General features: G+C 38.9%; 1 protein-coding gene across 1 annotated transcript in view; it reads right to left on the bottom strand.

The window, feature by feature from the left end:
• The window catches only part of LOC109558301 (frizzled-3-like), a 100605-nt gene that overhangs the window by 63684 nt on the left and 15600 nt on the right, over nucleotides 1–21321 (bottom strand). Inside the window, exon 3 of the mRNA XM_070788570.1 lies at nucleotides 758–1772. The gene's annotated coding sequence lies outside the window, so the exon portion shown is untranslated. The remainder of the gene's footprint in view (nucleotides 1–757; nucleotides 1773–21321) is intronic.

Consider the following 21321-nt stretch of genomic DNA (forward strand, 5'->3'; position numbering starts at 1 on the left):
CTACACATTCCCATTCTCAATACCATCATCTACTAACCTATAGAACATGCTTTGAAAAAATATGAAAAAGATATTATTGTGTTTAAAGAGTTCACTGTCTATTAGGGGAAGGAGACAAGTAAACAGAAGTTATCTACAATGCATAAGTACTTTAATAAAGTGAGCAAGTCACTTAACATTTCTAAGCCTCAAATGAGATAGATGTTTAAGAACTCTAAATTACAGAGGGAACTTGAATAAACCATCTCTAAGGTCCTCTCTAGATATAAAATTCTATGATTATCTGATCTCTTTAAATTAAAAGGTAAATCACAAAATATTCAGTACGCAAGAAAGAAAAACTAAGACCAACTAAAAGATGAAACTTTGTACAAATGCATTCTAATTTTTTTTCAAAACTGTTAAAACTCCCGTTCTAACTATCAGTAAAATTTCCACAGACTGTCTTTTAATCAACATCTTCCCCTCAAATCTGCAGACTTCTAAGTAATCAACAAGCAACTATTTTGTGATAACACAAGTAAAGTGCTTAAAAGCCCATGGTGTGGACTCAAGAGAGTGATCTTTTAAAAGGAAGATGTTAACAGAAACGTGTGTATGACATTCTTACTACAATAAATTTGTTCATTAACCTCACTTCAAAATTTTAATGTTCAGGTTTTTCATGAAGAGGTTAAAAAAAAAAAAAAAAAACCCAGCTAAGATTAGCTTTTTTCACTGTTAAGTATTTTGAAATTTAGAACAAGGTTTCCCTTACGTGATATGGACATGGAATGTGATATTCTCTGCAGCGTTCTTGTATTCACATTGTTTCCCAGATGCCGCGGTAAGCTTGCTCATAAAAGTAGCATCCAATTACAACCATGAGTGGTAAGAGATACACAGTGCTGAAAACACCAATCTGGATCATAAACTTCACCAGTTTATCCTGGTTCTCCTTTTCTAAAGGAATCTCAACTCTCACTCTGTTTAGGGATATAATGCCGGCTAAAAGGAGTGAAAACCCAACTACCACATACAGGCAGAGGGGTGCAAGAACAAAATACCTCAGGGCATCAACATCGTAGAGGCCAACAAATCACACGCCACTGATATTGTCACCTTCAATTTTATTCATTGCTAAAAGCATGATGGTCAGCGTTCCAGGGATGCCCCACGCACTGGCATGAAACAGCAAGGCTTTCTTCTCAATAGCTTCACTACCCAACTTTGGCACAGCTGCCAAGAACCACGTGATGGTAAGAATCACCCACCAAACACTGCCAGCCACAGAAAGAAAATAGAGTATCATAAAAAGCATGATACAGGCTTTGTTATGAGATCCCTGGGTCACTATGGAAGCCTTATACTGTGCAGGGCTGGATGCATTGCAGGCGACTCGGTCCTCAAGCAAAAACCCAATAAACAAAATTAATGACACCATCATGTAGCAGACGGCATAAAATATAATGGGTCTTTCAGGATAACAGAATCTTATCACATCAATCAAAAAAGTTAAAAAAGTAAACAACATGGCAGAGAGGCAAATGATTGAAATCAATCCTATGAAATACAGAGCAAATGAAAGCTCTCTCTCCTAAAGTACATATTTGGACAAGGAGGTGAACAATCACGCATGTGCAAAAAGGAATAGCCAAGATCAGGATCATTTTTCAACTCGGGCACACCAAAAGCCATAGTCCCTCTGCACTGCCACTGAGGCTCCTTCAGTAGGATCACCAGCTAAATTCAGGTCCACCAGCTGAGGATACAGCTCACCACAATCTGGGAACCTAAAAACACAAGACAAGAATCATTTACTTATGAACCCAATGATTTGGATTTCCACATTTAGCAGTTGCGGCTTATTTATGCTTATGTCCTTGGAGAACATTACGATATGTCGAAGAAATAATGCAATATCTTGCTTGTGGGTCATACAATGAGATATTCCACAGTTGACAAAAAAACGAAAAATGTATACTTAATTTTGTTTTGGCTTCAAAAATGGTACTCTTTATTAAAACAGGCGTAGCCATTAATAAATAGTGTAATTAATACTATTTATTAAGACAGTTTACAGTAAGACTTCAAACTATAAATAAGTATATATATATAAAATAAACATACATAAAAAGCTCCAGTAGAATACTAGCTAAAAGTTATTTTTTTTAACATTTAATTACAAGGTAGTCCTCAATTTACCCTAGACTCAAACAGAACTTTCTTAAAAATAAGAGGTAAAAATCTTCCCTAGAACAAGACTGCGGAAGAGTCAGTGAACGTGGAGAACATCTCTCTCCAAGGATTCATCAGGAATACACCTTCAGAGACAGAAGTACATGCAGAACACCAGCTAACAGAGGACAAGAGTACCTGACCAGTGGAAAATAATATATAGAACCACACAAAACTCGGTAGGAGGAAGGAAATACAGGGAAAAACAGGAGTGTTAGAAAGACTGGACCTGCCCTCGGCGGGTGGGGGAACTGAGGCAGGGGTCCAATCCCCACATCGGGGCAACTGTCTGAGTCAGAGGAGAAACATTTAAGGCTGAGTGAAACAGTTGATCTGTGGCAGCCTAAATGGAGTGAGAGACAGTCCTTGCCGCAGCCATACAGACCCTAGACAGGGACACAGGTTCCCTGGAAGGCACAGCAGCTGGGAGCTGGAGTTTAGGGATTGTGGGGCAATCCCAGGGCGAGGGCTGCTGTTGACTGCGGAGAGATGGATTGAGGGGATGTGAGGGAGAAGAGACGGGTTGAGGGGATATGAGGGAGGAAAGCCAGGCAGCCATGGAAGCAAGGCGATACTGCTGAGTCACAGGTAGGGGATGGAGCCATCACCATGGCCTCTCTCTCCCCACAGGCCAGTATCAGCAGCTGAACAATAGAGAGGGTGGTCCATCAAATGCCTGACACACTGCACTACAGAATAGGACCCCACCCAGGGTGCCACTTTACATGCCAGAGGCGCCAACCTACACACTAGGATCTCAGCCAGGAGGGGCCCTCTATGTGCATGACACACCGAACAGGAGAGAAGGACCCCAGGCAAGGTAGCCCTCTAAGTGCCTCAACAGACGGAGCCACAGATACGCCTTTTGGTCACCAGCTGCAAGAGGCTCAAAAAAAGACTCTGATAGGGACATAACTCCTGCAGCGGAGGCAGTCCGTGTCCTTGCACACTTGGCACTGCCAGGGTCCCTGCAAGCCACACAGCTCTGCCACCTTCATGCTCTGCCGGGGACCAGCCCCGGCTGAACCAGGGTATTCGAAGGACAGACGGCGTAGGCGAAGATCAGGAGACAATTGCTTAATTAAATGTTAATTAAGGATATAAAGAGTAATAGAATGAGGATAGCTCAGTAAAATTCAGTGAAGAAAAGAGGCTGAAATAAGGATAGCTCAGTGAGGAAATTCAGTGGAGAAAAGAGGCTGAATAATTCAGCCAGAAGGTAAGAGAAAGAACGACACGGTGAGACCAAGTTTCGGTGAACAAGGCCCGTACTTTATTTTCCAAAGTAGTTTTTATACCTTAAGTTATGCATAGAGGATAATGGGGGAAGGGGTAGAGTCTTGCAGCAAACCAGGCTTTCTTCCTGCAAACTTATCATATGCAAAAGCTTAGGTGATTTGCATCATCTTCTGGCCCGGAGGCCTGTTAACATTTTAAGACCTTTTCTTCAGAAAAGGTATTTTTCTCTAAAGGTGATTGGTCAGGAGCCACCCTCCAAAAGCATTAGATAAAGTTGCATTCCTACAGCGCAAAGGTGTGGTGGGCTATAACAAGAAAAAGAATTAACTCAAGGGTCCCAGGTTACAAACATTAAAGCTACTACTTACACCAATTATATTAATCAATACACTGCCGGGGACACAGCAGGTAAGGGATATGGAGACTTAGCAGCAAACATTGGCCCAACAAGTGAAAATCCCTTCACCAATACAATTTCTAATCAATCTTTTAACTACTCAAAAGAATCTGTGTTTAGACAGTTTAGAACATCTCCTGCCTCTCACATTTGGGAGGCTCTGAACAATCACATGTGGCCGGAAAAACCTATTCAGGCAGGCTAGAGGATTTCCAAAGGAGTTTGTAGGTTAAACACTGTCACACCCAGGAATTATTAACTGGAGCTGTAAGCTAACTTTTTTCAGAGAGGTAGTGGGGGACAGCCCCCCGTAAAGTCAGAGGTGTAGGTGAAAGCACAAAGCAGAAAGTAGGCAGACTCTGGTTTTGGGGGTAGATTGCTCGAGAATTTCCAGGGAGACTCCTGAGGCTTGATCCCGCCTTTGCGTATGCCAAGCCTCCTTCCTCATGACCTTTGCCAGAGGCGGAGCTCGCTCCCCGCAATGCTCAACTCTCACTGGGGCAGAGCTGCCACAGGCAAAAAACATATTGCATCTATGCCCACAGGGTCGCTTCAGTCATGTGCAGCTCTTTGCTGCCCTGTAAACGGTGGCCTGCCAGGCATCTCTGTCAGGGAGGAGAGGACTTCTCCAGGCAAGAATACTGGAGCGTACTGGCCAATACTGGTTGCCATACCCTTCTACAGCACTGTATTTCCTGCTGCCCTAGCAGCCAATTCCCCTGAGTACCTGGTGCTGCCAGAACCCCTGTGACCCAAGCAGCTGCACCACCTCCACACCTGGCCCTCAAAGGGGCAAACCCAAGCCCTCCAGGGCAGCCCCAGGAGCAAACCCCAGTGGATGACCCACATGTATAGGTGGAAATGAAACCACAATTGAAACCCAGGGGCAGTGTGGCTAAGAAGACCCAAAACCTTACCACCAGCTGTACAAGCTGCAGATTAAATCCACACAATCAACTAGGCAGACTCTGTGTCTATGGAATATTTAAAAGGTCAGTGAGAGCTACCACAAAAGAAATACTCATGAGTACTGATAGCTGTGGACACTGGAGGGAAGAATACACAGGAGTAGGACCAGATTAGAATCTGAGCTGCCCCCACAGCAGGCCCAAGAGACCAGCAGAGTGTTGGAGGGCATTCGAGGGAGGTAAATTGGACTATGACTCTCAGCGAGGGGAAGGACGCTGACAGCAATGACTCAAGAAAAACATTTATTATTATTTTTTGACTTGTTCTGTAGATACTTTGGCTTTTTTTTTTTTTCTTTTTTCTCCTTTTTTCCCCCTCTGTTGTAGCTGTCGATTTTACTGGCACTGACTGTGTGGATCACAATAAACTGAGGAAAATTATGAAAGTGATGGGAATACCAGACCACCTGACCTGACTCTTGAGAAATCTGTATGCAGGTCAGGAAGCAACAGTTAGAACAGGACATGAAACAACAGACTGGTTCCAAATAGGAAAAGGAGTACGTCAAGGCTGTATATTGTCACCCTGCTTATTTAACTTATAGGCAGAGTACATCATGAGAAAAGCTGGGCTGGAAGAAGCACAAGCTGGAATCAAGACTGCCAGGAGAAATATCAATAACCTCAGATATGCAGATGACACCACCCTTATGGCAGAAAGTGAAGAGGAACTCAAAAGCCTCTTGGTGAAAGTGAAAGTGGAAAATGAAAATGTTGGTTTAAAGCTCAACATTCAGAAAAGAAGATCATGGCATCCAGTCCCATCACTTCATGGGAAATAGATGGGGAAACAGTGGAAACAGTGTCATACTTTAGTTTTGGGGGCTCCAAAATCACTGCAGATGGTGACTGCAGCCATGAAATTAAAAGACGCTTACTCCTTGGAAGGAAAGTTATGACCAACCTAGATAGCATATTCAAAAGCAGAGACATTACTTTACCAACAAAGGTCCATTTAGTCAAGGCTAAGGTTTTTCCAGTGGTCATGTATGGATGTGAGGGTTGGACTGTGAAGAAGGCTGCGCGCCGAAGAATTGATGCTTTTGAACTGTGGTGTTGGAGAAGACTCTTGAGAGTCCCTTGGACTGCAAGATCCAACCAGTCCATTCTAAAGGAGATCAGCCCTGGGATTTCTTTAGAAGGAATGATGCTGAAGCTGAAACTCCAGGACTTTGGCCACCTCATGCGAAGAGTTGACTCATTGGAAAAAGACTCTGATGCTGGGAGGGATTGGGGGCAGGAGCAGAAGGGGACGACAGAGGATGAGATGGCTGGATGGCATCACTGACTCGATGAACGTGAGTCTAAGTGAACTCCTGGAGTTGGTGATGGACAGGGAGGCCTGGCGTGCTGCGATTCATGGGGTCACAAAGAGTCGGACACAACTGAGCGACTGAACTGAACTGAACTGATTTGATGAAATCCAATTAAGCTTTTGAGCTTTATTTTTTCTAGTCACATTTTTTATTGTTATAAACCTCTGCCTCTACATTGGGTTTCTGCAGTTCTGCAGAGTTTTCCTCTTTTTTTCTTTCCTCTTTTTTTAATTTTAAACCTTTTATTTTTTCTATATTTATTCCTTTGTTTGCTTTTCCTACAGTTCTTTTCCCCTTGCAGTTAATCTTTAACATATATAAATCTTCTTTATCTACATTTATCTAACTTTGCATACCTTTTGTTTCTCTCCTTTCCTCTCTACACAGTTGCTAGTTTTACTTTCAGTGCTTTATTCCCCAGCTGGCACCTTGCTTTAGTTTTGTTTTCCAGTTTGTGTTTTGGCTAGTTTTGTTCTGGTAGATATGATTTTTGGTTTCTTTTGTTCACTGGGTCAATCTATTGTACTTTATTTTTGTTGGACTTTTTTGATTTTGCCTGTTGGTGTGTATGTATATGTGTATATTCAGTCACACGTTTTAATGTTGTTATAAACCTCTGCGTCTATATTGGGCTTTTGCAGTTCTGTGGAATTTTCCTTTTTTCTTTCTTCTTTTTTTTCTTTTCTCCTCTTTATAATTTTAATTTTTTAAAACTTATTGTATTTTTGGTATATTTATCCCTTTCTTTGCCTTTCCTACTGTTTTTTTCCCCTTGCAGTTAATCTTTAATGCATATACACCTTCATCTATCTCTATTTAAATTTGCATATTCATTCTTTCTTTTCTTTCCTTACTTTCCTCTCAACATATTTGTTAGTTTTGTTTTCATTGCTCTATTCCCCACTTGGCACATTGCTTTAGTTTCATTTTCCAGTTTGTGCTTTAGTTATTTCTGTTCTTAACTGGTAAATATAAATTTTGATTTCTTTTGTTTGCCAGATTAATCTACTGCACTTTATTTTTGTTGGACTGTTTTGACTTTGCTCATGGGTGTATATGTATATATTCCATTATTTTAACTATTATTTGCCTGATTTTGTAACCACAATTTGTCTGGGGTTCATCTTTGGTTTCTCATTTTTGGATATTTGTTTTAATCTCACTTAATGCCATAACAAACCACGTGTGGAATCTTTGTTTCTGACCAGAGATAAAGCCCTGAACCTTTGGAGTGGGAGCACTGACTCCAAGACCCTAGATAGCTGCTAAGTCACTTCAGTCGTGTCCGACTCTGTGCGACCCCATAGACGGCAGCCCACCAGGCTCCCATGTCCCTGGGGTTCTCTAGACAAGAACACCGGATTGGGTTACCATTTCCTTCTCCAGAGAATTAACCGTAGGGAGTATCAAACAGTGAGAACTCACACAAAGGAAACCACTTGAACACAAGACCCAGTATCACCCAACCACCAGCAGCACCGTGTGCAGGACGCCTCATCTGAACAACAAACAAAACAAAAATACAAACTCAATCATCAGCAGAGAGGATTTACCATCTCACTCAGCCTTACCCATCAGAGGAAAAACAAAAAATCAGCACAAATCTCACTCTACACAAAGCTTACACAAACCACTGGACCAGCCTTCAGTTCAGTTCAGTTCAGTTGCTCAGTCATGTCTGGCTCTTTGCAACCCCATGAATCACAGGTCTCCCTGTCCATCACCAATTCCCAGAGTTCACTCAGACTCACGTTCATCGAGTCAGTGATGCCATCCAGCCATCTCATCCTCTGTCGTCCCCTTCTCCTCCTGCCCCCAATCCCTCCCAGCATCAAAGTCTTTTCCAATGAGTCAACTCTTCGCATGAGGTGGCCAAAGTCCTGGAGTTTCAGCTTTAGCATCATTCCTTCCAAAGAAATCCCAGGGCTGATCTCCTTCAGAATGGACTGGTTGGATCTCCTTGCAGTCCAAGGGACTCGCAAGAGTCTTCTCCAACACCACAGTTCAAAAGCATCAATTCTTCAGCACTCAGCCTTCTTCACAGTCCAACTCTCACATCCATACATGACCACTAGAAAAACCATAGCCTTGACTAGATGGACCTTTGTTGGCAAAGTAATGTCTCTGCTTTTCAATATGCTATCTAGTATGGTCATAACTTTCCTTCCAAGGAGTAAGCGTCTTTTAATTTCATGGCTGCAGTCACCATCTGTAGAGATTTTGGAGCCCAGAAAAATAAAGTCTGACACTGTTTCCACTGTTTCCCCATCTATTTCCCATGAAGTGATGGGACCACATGCCATAATCTTTGTTTTCTGAATGTTGAGTTGTAAGCCAACTTTTTCACTCTCCTCTCTTACCTTCATCAAGAGGCTTTTGAGTTCCTCTTCACTTTCTGCCATAAGGGTGGTGTCATCTGCATATATGAAATTATTGATATTTCTCCTGGCAATCTTGATTCCAGCTTGTGCTTCTTCCAGCCCAGCATTTCTCATGATGTACTCTGCATATAAGTTAAATAAGCAGGGTGACAATATACAGCCTTGACGTACTCCTTTTCCTATTTGGACCAGCCTTAGGAGGGCAGAAACCAAAAGAAAGAATTCAACCTTCTTCAACTAAAGAATTCGACTTTGCTTGAAGCCTGGGAAAAGGAAATTTCAAACACAACAAGTTAAGAAAAAATTATGAAAAGGCAGAGAAATACTACACAAATGAAGGAGCAAACCAGAAACACAGAATTCCAAATAAATGAAGAGGAAATAGACAAACTACCTGAAAAACAATTCAGAATAAGGATAGTAAAGATGATCAGAAACCTTGAAAACATAATGGAGAAAATGCAAGAATCAATTAACAAAGACCTAGAAGAATTAAAAGAATGAAAAGAACTGAGGATAGTCTCAGAGACCTCTGGGACAATAGCAAATGCACCAACATTCAAATTATAGGAGCCCCAGAAGAATGAGAGAAAAAGAAAGGGTATGAGAAAAATTTTGAGAGATTATAGTTGAAAACTTCCCCAACGTGGAAAAGGAAATAGTCAATCAAGTCCAAGAGGCTCAAAGAGTCCCATACAGGACAAACAGAAGGAGAAACACGCCAAGACACACACTAATCAAAGTAACAAATACTAAACACAAAGAAAGAATATTAAAAGCAACAAGGGAGAAGCAACAATAACATACAGGGGAAATCCCATATACTTAACAGCTATCTTTCAGCAGAAACTCTGCAGGCCAGAAGGGAATGGCAGGATATATTTAAAGTACTAAAAGGGAAAAATCTACAACCAAGATTACTGTACCTGGCAAGGATCTCATTCAAAATTGATGGAGAAATAAAAAGCTTTTCAGACAAGCAAAAGTTAAGAGAATTCAGTACCACCAAACCAGCTTTACAACAAATGTTAAAGGGACTTATACAGTCAAGAAATATAACAGAAGAAAAAAGATCTAAAAAATCAACCCCAAACAATTAGGAAAATGGCAATAGGAACATATATATCAACAATTACTTTAAATGTAAACGGATTAAATGCTCCAACCAAAAGACACAGACTGGCTGAATGGATACAAAAACAAGACCCATATATTTACAGTCTACAAGAAACCCACTTTGGACCTAAAGACACATATAGACTGAAAGTGAGAGGATGGAAAAGTATATTGCATGCAAATGGGAAGTCAAAGAAAGCTGGGATAGCAATCCTCATATCAGACGAAGTAGACCTTAAATAAATAAAATTACAAGAGATAAGGAAGGACACTACATAATAATCAAGGGATCAGTCCAAGAGGAAGACATAACAATTATAAGTATCTATGCACCCAACATAGGAGCACCTCAATACATAAGACAAACACTAACAGACATAAAAGGAGAAACTGACAGTAACACAATAATAGTAAGAGACTTTAACACCCCACTCACACCAATTGACAGATCATCAAAACAGAAAATTAATAAGCAAACACAAGTCTTAAATGACACATAAGATGAGATGGATCTCGTTGATATCTTCAGGACATTCCATCCAAATGCAGAAGAATACACCTTCTTCCCAAGGGCACACTGAACATTCTCCAGGCTAGACCACATCTTAGGTCACAAACAAACCTCAATAAATTTAAGAGAATTGAAATCGTATCAAGCATCTTCTCTGACCACAACGCTATGAGACTAGATATCAATTACAAGAAAAAAACTGTAAGAAACACAAACACATGGAGATTAAACAACATGTTTCTAAATGATCAACAGGTTACTGAAGAATTTAAAAGGGAAATAAAAAAATTCCTAGAAACAAATGACAATGAAAACACAACAACTCAAAACCTATGGGATGCAGCAAAAGCAACTCTAAGAGGAAAGTTTATGACAATACAATCCTACCTCAAGAAACAAGAAAAACATGGAATAGACAATCTAACTTTATACCTAAAACAACTGAAAAAAAAAAAGAACAAAATCCCCAAAATTAGTAGAAGGAAAGAAATCACAAAGATCCAAGCAGAAATAAATGAAAAAGAAATGAAAGAAACAAGGGAAAGTGAAAGTGAAGTCGCTCAGTCATGTCCGACTCTTTGTGATACCATGGACTGTAATCTACCAGGCTCCTCAGTCCATGGAATTTTCCAGGCAAGAGTACTGGAGTGGGTTGCCATTTCCTTCTCCAGGGGATCTTCCCAACCCAGGGATTGAACCCAGGTCTCCCACAGTGTAGGCAGATGCTTTACCATCTGAGCCACCAGGGAAGCATGAAAGAAACAATAGTAAAGATTAATAAAACTAAAAGCTGGTTCTTTGAGAAGATAAACAAAACTGACAAACCTTTAGCCAGATTCATCCAGAAAGTAAGAGAGAAGAATGAAATCAACAAAATTAGAAATGAAAAGGTTACAACAGACAATGCAGAAATACAAAGGATTATGAAACTATTATGAACAACTATATGGTAATAAAATGGATAACCTGGAAAAAATTGACAGATTCTTAGAAAACTTCTATCTTCCAAGACTGAACCAGGAAGAAACAGAATTTATGAACAACCCAATTACAAGCACTGAAATTGAAGCTGTGATCAAAAATCTCCCAAAAAACAAAAGCCCAGGACCAGATGGCTTCAAAGGAGAATTCTATCAAGCATTTAGAGAACATCTAATGCCTATCCTTCTAAAACTCTTTCAAAAATTGCAGGGGAAGGAACTTCCACACTCATTCTACAAGGCCACCATCAACCTGATACCAAAACCAGACAAAGACAACACAGAAAAAGAAAACTCCAGGCCAATATCATTGATGAACATAGATGCAAAAATCCTCAACAAAATTTTAGCTAACAGAATTCAGCAACACATCAAAAAGCTCATACACCATGATCAAGTTGGGTTTATATCAGGAATGCAAGGATTCTTCAATATATGCAAACCAATCAATGTGATACACCATATGGACAAATTGAAAAAAAGATCATATCATCTCAATGGATGCAGAAAAAGCCTTTGACAAAATTTAGCACCCATTTATGATTAAAACTCTTCAAAAAATGGGCAGAGAAGGAACCTTCCTCAACATAGTAAAGGGCATATATGATAAGTCTACAGCAAACATTATTCTCAGTGGTGAAAAACTGAAAGCATTCCCCCTAAGATCAGGAACAAGATAAGGGTGTCCACTTTCACCACTATTATTCAACATAGTTCTGGAAGTCCTAGCTACAGTAATCAGAGAAGAAAAAGAAATAAAAGGAATTCAGATCAGAAAAGAAGAAGTAAAGCTCTCACTGTCTGAAGATGACATGATACTGTACATTGAAAACCCTAAAGACAGTATCAGAAAATGACTAGAGCTAATCAGTGAATTTAGCAAAGCTGCAGGATACAAAATCAATATACAGAAATCATTTGCATTTCTATATACTAACAATGAAAAATCATAAAGAGAAATTAAGGAATCAATCCCATTCACCATTGCAACAAAAAAAATTAAATATCTAGGAATAAACTTACTTAAGGAAGCAAAAGAACTGTACACAGAAAAGTATAAGACACTGATGAAAGAAATCAAAGATGACACAAACAGATGGAGAGATATTCCATGTTTCTAGGTACGAAGAATCAATATTATGAAAATGACTATACTACCAAATGCAATCTACAAATTCAACGTGATCCCTATCAAATTACCAATGGCATTTTTCACAGAACTAGAACAAAAAATTTCACAATTCATATGGAAACACAAAAGATCCTGAAGAGCCAAAGCAGTCTTGAGAAAGAATGGAGTTGGAGGAATCAACCTTCCTGACTTCAGATTACACTACAAAGCTACAGTCATCAAGATAGTACGGTACTGACACAAAAACAGAAATATAGACCGATGGAACAAGATTGAAAGCCCATAAATAAACCCATGCACCTATGGGTACCTTATTTTTGACAAAGGAGTCAAGAATTTACAATGGGGCAAAGACAGGCTCTTCAATAAATGGTGCTGGGGAAACTGGACAGCTACATGTAAAAGAATGAAATTAGAACACTTCCTAATACCTACACAAAGATAAACTCAAAATGGATTAAAGACCTAAATGTAAGATCAGAAACTATAAAACTCTTAGAGGAAAACATAGGCAGAACACTCGATGACATCAATCAAAGTAAGATACTCTATTACCCACCTCCTAGAGTAATGGAAATAAAAACAAAAGTAAACAAGTGGGACCTGATTAAATTTGAAAGCTTTTGCACAGCAAAGGAAACGATAAGCAAGGTGAAAAGACAGCCCTCAGAATGGGAGAAAATAATAGCAAATGAAACAACTGACAAAGGATTAATTTCCAAAATATACAAGCAGCTCATACAACTCAATGCCAGAAAAACAAACAACCCAACCAAAAAGTAGGAAAAAGACCTAAACAGACATTTCTCCAAAGAAGACATACTGATGGCTAACAAACACATGAAAAGATGCTCAACAATGCTCATTATTAGAGAAATGCAAATCAAAATTACAATGAGATATCACCTCACAGCGGTCAGAATGGCCATCATCAAAAAATCTACAAACACGATACTGGATGCTTGGGGCTAGTGCACTGGGGACGACCCAGAGGGATGGTATGGGGAGGGAGGAGGGAAGAGGGTTCAGGATGGGGAACACATGTATACCTGTGGCGGATTCATTTTGATAGTTGGCAAAACTAATACAATTATGTAAAGTTTAAAAATAAAATTAAATTAAAAAAATAAAAATAAAATAGTCAATGAAGCAAAAGTAAAAAAAAAAAAAAAAAAATCTACGAACAATAAATGCTGGAGAGGGTGTGGAGGAAAGGGAATGCTCTTGCACTGTTGATGGGAATGTAAATTGATACAGCCACTATGGAAGATGGTATGGAGATTCCTTAAAAAACTAGGAATAAAACCACCGTATGACCCAGCAATCCCACTTCTAGGCATATACCCTGACGAAACCAAAGCTGAAAAAGACCCATATATCCCACTGTTCACTGCAGCACTATTTACAATAGCTAGAACATGGAAGCAACCTCGATGTCCCCTGACAGATGAATGGATAAAGAAATTGTGGTACATATACACAATGGAATATTACTCAGCCATCAAAAGGAAAACATTTGAGTCAGTTCTGATGAGGTGGATGAACCTAGAACCTATTATACAGAGTGAAGTAAGTCAGAAAGAGAAAGGTAAATATTGTATTCTAATGCATATATATGGAATCTAGAAAAATAGTACTGAAGAATTTATTTATAGGGCAACAATGGAGAAACAGACATAGAGAAGAAACTTATGGACACAGGGAGAGGGTAGGAGAGGATGAGGCATTCTTCACCGCCTCAAATGCTATATTATGCCTGTGTTAGAGCCCAAGAAATCTGCATTTTGACAATTTTCCAGACTTGAGAAAGCATCACACGCACAGTACAGAAAAAACAGGGACATGCTGCAGACATTCTCACATGATCAGAAGTACTGTTCTCATGAACTTCCTGCATTTTCAGTTTTCTTGGCAGCATCAGTTTCTAAGCCTTCAGACTCCCATCAACTAGATATTAAGTAGTTACATGGATCAAATAGTTTCCAAGAAACTGCCAATGATATTAAGTTTGCCAAATACATGTATAACCTTACACTGAAGCTGATTAATACAAACCATTTTCTTCACAAGGCTTGGATTATAAAGCCATATGACAGAAACACTGCACAGAGGCATTTATTAGAACTCTGCAGTAAGCCAGGGCTTTAAGAGAAAAACACCTAAAAAACACTCTATCCTTGAGTCCAAAAGAAGGTACAAACTTGTAAATACAATACAAGATACAGAAGCATGATCTATGAAGCAATCAAAATTATGAAAGACTTCATATCAGTCCCTCAACACAAGATTTTTGAATCAGTATTTGCCAGTACTGGCAGTATGGCAATCAGTATTCTAACAAAAAATGCGAGCAAAGGCACAGAGGTTCAAACACGGTGTGTTTAGTATTGCTGGGGCACGAAGAGTGCATGAACTGTAAGCACAAGAGGTAAGCACTTTCAGAAATATGTGTGTGCATGTGTGTGCATAAACACTGATGTAAACATATCAATGGATATATCTGTACATCCAACTGCCAATTCACCACATACATACTCCTTACTTTTTAATCCTTCCAAAACCAAACTCTTTATTTCCACTCCTTAGTTTCTCCATTTTCACAAATGGTAATCCCACTCTTCTAGTTGCTCAGGCCGAAACCCTTGGGATCCTCCTTGAAACGGCTTCTGTCATATCCACCTCACAACTACCAGCACTTCTTGTCATTTGACTTCGCAACGCATCTAGAATCTGACCACTTTAAACGTCCTCCACAGCGTCCACCCAGTTTGAGCTATTAGTACCTCATCCTTGGATTTTTGGAGTGGCTTCCAGTTCATCTTCATTTGTACACAAGAACCAGAGTGATCCTTTAAAGACATGCCACCCCTGTGCTCATGATCATGTCTCTTGTGCTCAAAATCTTCTAACTCACTCAGAAGCAAATCCAAATTCCATAAAGGAGCTCTAAAGACACCCCCAACCCCAGTGCTTTGTGATCGTATTTCCTTCCCTTCTCCCTTACTCACATGGCTCTAGCCTCTGTGGTGTCCCTGTTGTTCTGTGAATATAACCAGCACACTTCCACTTCAGAGACTCTGTACTTGTTGCTCTGCTTCTTCTGCCTGGACTGATCTTCCCTAGATATCTGCATCATTTGTCCTCTCATTTCATTCACGTCCCTGTTACAGTGTCTCCTTATTAAAAAGGACTTCCCTAATGTCTCCACACTACATCAATATCACCTAACTATTCTTTCTTATTGACATTCATTGCCATATGACATCTATTTATTTATCTCCTACCACCTAACTCTATTCTTTCTTACTGGCATTCACAGCTATCTGACATTATATATTTATATTCTACCATTACAACCATCATTAGAACTGTAGCTCCATAAGAACAGACCACATTTTGTTCACTACTCATCTTCACTATCTAGAACAATGTCTAGCACTGTTGTGTCCAGTTGTGTTCAGTTGTGTCCAACTCTGTGTGATCCCATAGATGGCAGCCCACCAGGGTTACCCCCATCCCTGGGATTTTCCAGGCAAGAACACTGGAGTTGGTTGCCGTTTCTTTCACCAATGCATGAAAGTGAAAAGTGAAAGTGAAATCACTCAGTTGTGTCTGACTCTTAGTGACCCCATGGACTGCAGCCTACCAGGCTCCTCCATCCATGGGATTTTCCAGGCAAGAGTACTGGAGTGGGTTGCCATTGCCTTCTCCGGTCGAGCACATGGAAGATATCCAATTAATATTTGCTGAATGGATGACTGTTGACTAAATATTTGCTGAATTGATGACTGTTGACTAAATATATTCATATAGCCCTTACCCAACTTAATGGCTTCCCTGGTGGCTCAACTGGTAAAGAACCTGCCCACCAATGCAGGAGACACAAGAGACATGGGTTTGATCCTGGGGTCGGAAAGATCCCCTAAAGAAGGAAATGGCAACCCACTCCAATATTCTTGCCTGGAAAATTCCATGCATGAACAGAGGAGCCTGGTGGGCTATATATATAGCCCATGGGGTCTCAAAGAGTTGTACATGACTAAGCGCTCACCCCACACACAAGTTAATTAGAAAGATGACTAGAAGGAGTATGGAAGACATTTGAGCTGTACAAAATTGAGAGCAGAGATATCTGATGAGCCATAACTAAAACCAGATAAGGCAGTGAGAATGAGACAGCTATGAAATGAGCTAAATAAAAGCAATAGAATCTACAACTGACTGGATGTGGAAGCTTAGGTCAATGAAGGAGGAATATGCCTTCTAGGAATTTAAAAAAAAAAAGAGCAAGGAGTAAAATCAATTTTAGACATGTTGAAGTTGAGGTATTTGAGACAAATTTGGGTTAGGATATCCAATAGCTGCTTGTTAGGCAGATTTGGAACTTACCAGAAAGATGCCAAGGCTATAGATTTGGATTTAGGAGTCATCAGCATGTGAGTAACAGTTAAAATCAGTGAGATGAAATTATCCAGAGGAAGCATGTAGAATCAAAAAGAACAGAAACAGATTGCTAAGAAGAAGAAGGTGCAAGAAAGGAAATTGAGAAGGACTGGACTGAGATGTAGCAGACCACAAGAGTCTGCACAAAATGCTGGAGTGATTTTCAGGAAAGGAGGACAGACTGAGGTTGAGGGGAATAAGGGTCTAGTATGGAATAAAGGTGAAATGAAATATAGGTTTGAAGTGAGTGACATAGATTTGGCATAAGTGCTGAGGAGAATGAATAGAAACTTTCCTGTTAACCACACTGGAAATTGACTAAAGACAAAGAGCAATTAGAACAGCTATGGTTTAAAATGTCTATCAATAGGAGAATGGGTAAGTAAAATACAGTAATCTATACAATGGAAGACAAGAAAAAGGCAAGACCTATTAATGAACACAAAAACATTAATGAGTCTTGAAAACAGAGCAAAGAAGAACAATCTTAACTCAAGCAAAATAAGAGTTATATGACATATGACTTCATTTGTATGAAGTTCTAGAATACACAAAGTAATTATCTAGGAAAGATGCTAAACAGTAGTTGCTTCCAGAGGATGGTATAGACAAGAGCTGACTAGCAAGGAGCATGAGAGCATGAGGTAATGGTAATGATCCAGTTCTACACCCTTCTAAGGATCTGGCTTTCTAAGCTGCAGGTTTTTATCAAAACTCAGGTGCTATCTTTAGATTTGTGCATTTCCTTGTAAAGTTTTAAATAGAAAAAAAAATACTATAGACAAATGTTTGGTGAAGGACCTGATAAAGTATCTGTGAGGACAATAACTGTTGTCTCTATTTTTAAATACAGTCAAAGAATAATGTAGATTAGTGGATCAGTAGAGGGATGGACAGATGTGATAAAGCAAATATAATAAAACAATGATAGAATCTGGACTGTAGTTAAAAAAAAAAAAAAAAAACAAGGAGTTGCTATGGTTTAAATAATTAAATATGCAGCATAATTAATTTGTAAGAAACTAGTTGAATTGGTCCAGCTAGAGATCTGAACAAGCACAGTAGACGGAATAAGTTGAAATTGTTAGCAAAAGTACTATCTTATGTGACAGACAACAAAGCTTAACTTAAGTAAGAAAAGAAATGAGATCAGGAAGGGAGCTATTAGGAAAGGCGACAGCAAACCCCACAACTTTGGGGTATCCATAAAACTGAAGAACAGGTGCAGTATGAACAAGGATATGAGAGATGTGGAAGAATGAAAGGTTATTATGAAAGAAAAGTTTGTCAGAATTTAAGTAAGAATTCAGAGTTAGGCAATTCCAGGCAAAATAGTGAGGACATAAAACAGATTTAATACTATCAAAACAGAGATCATAATGACATCTCTATAACTGTACATAATCTATTAAAATAAAAAGACCATTAAACAATAGGAGTTAGACACAAAACATAAAATAGGATTCCTGCCGAGGTAATTCATAACTGTTGTTATAAATACTAATAAATTTAGATTTCTAAAAGAGGAACTATAAATATTATAAGGTTTTGGGGAGACAGTGGATGAATGGTTTGATGGGTCTAGACAAGACAGTATGTCAAATAGATGGAAAATAGAGTAGACAAATAAAAGAAAGTAAACTGTCAGTGAACCGACTACAAGTAACTAATACGTGTTTAAGTTTCTCCATCTATCAAATGACAGTAACAATGTAGGCTTTTTACCTATCTCCAAGGACTATTGACAGTTGACTCATTGAAAAAAGACTCTGATGCTGGGACGGGGTGGGGGCAGGAGGAGAAGGGGACGACAGAGGATGAGATGGCTGGATGGCATCACCGACTCGATGGACATGAGTTTGAGTGAACTCCGGGAGTTGATGATGGACAGGGAGGCCTGGCATGCTGCGATTCATGGGGTCGCAAAGAGTTGGACACCACTGAGCGACTGAACTAAACTGAAGGACTATTGATAGATGATAAATAAAATTAATTTTAAACACGAAGGAGAAAAAAAGTGTTCTGTGCAGCACTGCCCATAATAGCAAACCCTTGGAAATAACTTAAATGATCATCAGTAGAAGATGACTAAATAACTATAGATAATATTAACACAACTGGCCATTACACAGCAATTAAGAGGAACAAATATAAACAACAGACTAACAAATATAAACAACAGATACAGATATAAACACAGATACATAAACAACATTATATATTTATATATTTATAAAAAGTAAAAAAGTATATAATGTTGCTTATGGATATGTTTGTAATGTATGCTGCTAAGTTGCTTCCGTCGTATCCGACTCTGTGCAACCCCATAGATGGCAGCCCACCAGGCTCCCCCGTCCCTGGGATTCTCCAGGCAAGAACACTGGAGTGGGCGGCCATTTCCTTGTAATGTATAGTAAAAGTATAAAAACAAACATAAGAAGACTTAACAACAAATTCAACGTAATGATTATCTCATCTCTGAGGAGAAAAGAAGGAAATGAAATCAAGATGGATACTAACGTAGGAATCTTCAACTCTACCTGTACTGTTTTATTTCTTTAAAAAAGAAATCTGGGGCATTCCCTGGTGGTCCAATGGTTAGGACTTGGTATTCTCACTGTCTGGGCCCCAGGTTCCATCCTTAGTTGGGGGAACTAAGATCCTGCAAGCCATGTGGGATCTTGGGTGTGGCCAAGAAAAAAAAAATCTGAAGCAAACACTGCAAAATATTATTGGACAAAGCTAGATAGTAAAAGTTTTATAGGTATTCATCTATGCTTTATCCCTGAAACATTTAAGAACACAAAAAGGCACAATATTATAGTATAAAAAATGCAGTATTACTACCATACACATTATTACTAACAATTATGTTCTCTTACACAAATCTATAAGACTGTCAGGTAAATATCCTCAAACCTTTAGGAAATGCTTACAGTCTATATATTGGAAGTGATCTGAAAAGTATCTGACATTTTCTGGGTCTGGGTGTGTTAATACGTAACAGTAAAACAGAACCAAGGGAATTTCCTGGCAGTCCAGTGGTTGATTCCATGCTTCCAGTGCAGGGGCCATGGGTTCTATCTCTAATCAGGGAACTAAAATCCCACATGTTGCATGGTCGAGAAAACAAAATTGAAAAAAAAAAAAGAACGAAAAATAGAGAGGACAGCATTACTATAGTCATTAACACTGAAATCATAAAGATATTCAACTCCCATTAAATCATTAAAGATATTTAATAATGAGGCAACAAATGATTATGTTCTCTATATCTTCTAATCTTTTATAAATGGCATTACTTTTATAACCAGGAAAAAAAAAAGTGTAAGGGAAAGATATCAATATCTTGATTACATTTTTCTTAGTTATTTTAAAAATTTCTTCATAGAAATGTTTTTCTTTTTTCACCTTTTTCATTTCATTCCAAATTCCTTAGGAAATGAACAGCTCTGAGGCATGAAACTTCTGTTCAAAATTATAAGTAATATACACACTTCGAAAAGTTCTTAAAAACTGATGAACTAGAAGACAAATAATTTTAAATATGCTGCAAAAGAAACAATGGTCTATGAAAAATCTATGATTTTCGCACCTACTGCATTCCATATCTTCAGGCCAAGGAACATCAAACAGCTCCATGAGCTTCGAATATTCACTGTGAGCCCCTGACAGAGCCTAAGGCAGGGAAGTGTGACATGACTGTATTCCACACAGATAGGAGCACGGAGTGCACAGAGATGGCCGGAAACCCCGAGAGCAGTCCAAATTCACCACAGGGTGGAATAGCCAGGAAAAAGTTCAAATCAGATCATTAGGTGGAGAGTTGTACACAAGTCAAAGTTTTCTTCATATATAGTATGGCAATATTCTTGTTTTTTCTGTTTCAGAAGATTTCTGAAGGCAATTAAAATTTTCTGAAGGTAAATTTTTGGTTTTTTTCAACAAAACCCTCTTCACCCTACCCATAGAGATTCTGATTTGGTTAAGTATGAGGTGTACTGCTGAATCTATATGGATATTTTCATTATTACAGGTGGTATTAATGAAAAGGCCTGGCTGAGAACAACAAATAACAATACAGTCCATTTTACATAGAAAAATCCACAAAAGATATGTGTCAAAAGCTCAGAAACCTGATTACTGCTTGGTAATTGGATTACAAGAGATTTCAATTTTGTTTTTTCTTATGTACTTCAATTTCTGTATTTTTGTCAACTAACATGTATCAATAGGAGAGGAGGACAAAAATGAAAGAAAAGGGTAGGAGAGGAAGAGGATTCCTTATACGCAGTAGTACATATTCTGAGGTGGGAGGTAAAGGAAGAGATACCACTTTGGTCTCATATTTTCCTGTTCTTTTTACATTAAAAGAAAAATTTAAAAACATACACTAGAGTTCTTTGAACTCTGAAATCACATGATGTAAACAAAGCTAACACTGTAAGCTGATATTAAGGAAACAGAAAAAATAGTGGCCAAAACGACACCAAAAATGCAGTCCCTAAAAGGAAAAAACTTGGTAAACTGGACTTTGTTAAAATTTAAGACTTCTATTCTCCTAGACTTTGTAAAAGGATGAAAAAGCAAGCTATAGACTAGAATAAACTATTTACAAACT

This window comes from Bos indicus, chromosome 5, assembly GCF_029378745.1.
Source record: "Bos indicus isolate NIAB-ARS_2022 breed Sahiwal x Tharparkar chromosome 5, NIAB-ARS_B.indTharparkar_mat_pri_1.0, whole genome shotgun sequence".
Taxonomy (NCBI): Eukaryota; Metazoa; Chordata; class Mammalia; order Artiodactyla; family Bovidae; genus Bos; species Bos indicus.